Source organism: Malus domestica, chromosome 16, assembly GCF_042453785.1.
Source record: "Malus domestica chromosome 16, GDT2T_hap1".
Classification (NCBI taxonomy): Eukaryota; Viridiplantae; Streptophyta; class Magnoliopsida; order Rosales; family Rosaceae; genus Malus; species Malus domestica.
Genome location: NC_091676.1, coordinates 31,082,707 through 31,084,481, shown reverse-complemented (window position 1 = coordinate 31,084,481; position 1,775 = coordinate 31,082,707). Strand labels below are relative to the sequence as shown.

The window sequence follows — 1,775 nt, the reverse complement described above, 5'->3', positions numbered from 1 at the left end:
AAGAAGAGTGAGATTAGCTAATTAAGATTGAATTTCAGAAATTGCACTTAACTCATTCACATGTTGCTGCCGTGGGGGATCTCTCTGTCCAACTCCTTCGTATTGTTGTGCATTCAAGGCTCGGTTGGCAATTAGGGTCTTGGCAGTAATGGGTGTTTTGTCAACCAAAGCTCCTCCCGCTGAGGTATCTAGCATATGTTTTTCAATTGGAAGAAGTCCTTCATAGAAATATTGAAGGAGAAGCTCTTCTTTCATTTGATGTTGAGGACATGATGCAACGAGAGTCTTGAAACGCTCATAATACGTCAGAAATGATTCTCCTTGATTTTGTTGAATGCCACTAATCCTTTTCCTTAAAATAATGACTCTTGACATTGGAAATAACTTCTCTAAAAATGCTCTCTTCATGCTTTCCCAAGAAGTGACGGTTCCGGGTGCCAATTCGTACAACCAATCCTTAGCCTTTTCCAAAAAAGAGAATGGAAAAGTTTTCATCTTCAATATGCTTCTATCAACATTGACTGGGGTCATGCTTGAACAAACCACTTCGAATTCCTTCAAATGCTTATTTGGATCCTCCATGGACAGCCCATGGTACTTTGGAATGTGATGCAGCAAACTGGACTTCAACTCGAACTCTTCGGTCTTGCCTTGAGCTGCCGTGGGATATTGAATGCATAGAGGCACAACATTGTCCAATCCCGAAGCTGAGAGTTCCTTGATTGTTTAATTGTCCGCTGCCATGACTTGTGCTTCCTCGAATTCCTGAGCCGTGGCCTCTTCTTCCTCTTCTACTTATTCTTCTTCAAGCTTGGGTTCAGGGTTTGGTGGATTAGATTCTTGTTGATTTTTCTTCCTTCTCAAAGTTCGTTCAAAATCGTCGTCAAAATCAAAGATATGTTCACAAACCTGTTGAGAGCTTCAAGTCATAAACTAGTACCTAAAAACAAGAAAACAAAACAAACACAGAAACTAAAACAAAATACACGGAAAAGAAACAAGGGGGATTAGCAAAGTTGCTAATCCCCGGCAATGGCGCCAAAAATTTGATGTGACATAAACTAGCACTCAAATTAAACCATCTTATTGACAATTGTAGTAAAGATGTAAGTAGGGATCGTTCTAGGCTAGGGATTAGGAGGGATTGCTAATCTACTTAAAACTAACTCAAAAACACAAAACTAGGCTTGAAAACACTTAAATAGACTCAAAGAACTCGAAACAAACTAAAGAGACTCAGAACAATACAAAATAATCAAACAGACTCAAACTAGACACTAAAGGGTGATTTGGACGAAAATTGATTTTAACTTGACTCAAAACACTTAAAAACACAAGTTTGGACAAATTCTAACTAATTTGACCCAACAAAGTAAAGGGGATTGGGTTTTTGATGAATTTAAAGTAAAGACAAGTAGATTAAAGACTTAAACAAGTTTGGCATCAAATTGGGGGAATTTATGGGTGATTGGCTAGCTAGAGTGTTCTTCTCCACACATGACACACTTGCATACAAATCGATTTCCAGTCGCTTTTCCAATAACCATGAACCTCAACGCCTTAGATTAACCGTGAACAACACTAATTAACCCCTAGATTTTCCTTAAGTCATTAAATTGGATGGATAACACATCAGCAACCAAATTATTCTTCAATAGTTCCTTACATGAGCAGCATAATAGAAATACAATTAAAGATCATTAAGCTTTGTGAAAATCATAAGCATTGACAAGGCATTCGTAACTATGAACAACATGATACTCCTGCTAGGAATT

The 1,775-nt window shown here is 37.9% G+C and overlaps 1 non-coding gene across 1 annotated transcript; it reads left to right on the top strand.

Annotated features, from left to right (window-relative positions):
• Positions 1–253: 253 nt before the first annotated feature.
• Positions 254–360, top strand: LOC114822376 (small nucleolar RNA R71). The gene has a single exon (XR_003770452.1). It is a non-coding gene; the product is annotated as a small nucleolar RNA R71 (small nucleolar RNA).
• The last annotated feature ends 1,415 nt before the right edge of the window (positions 361–1,775 follow it).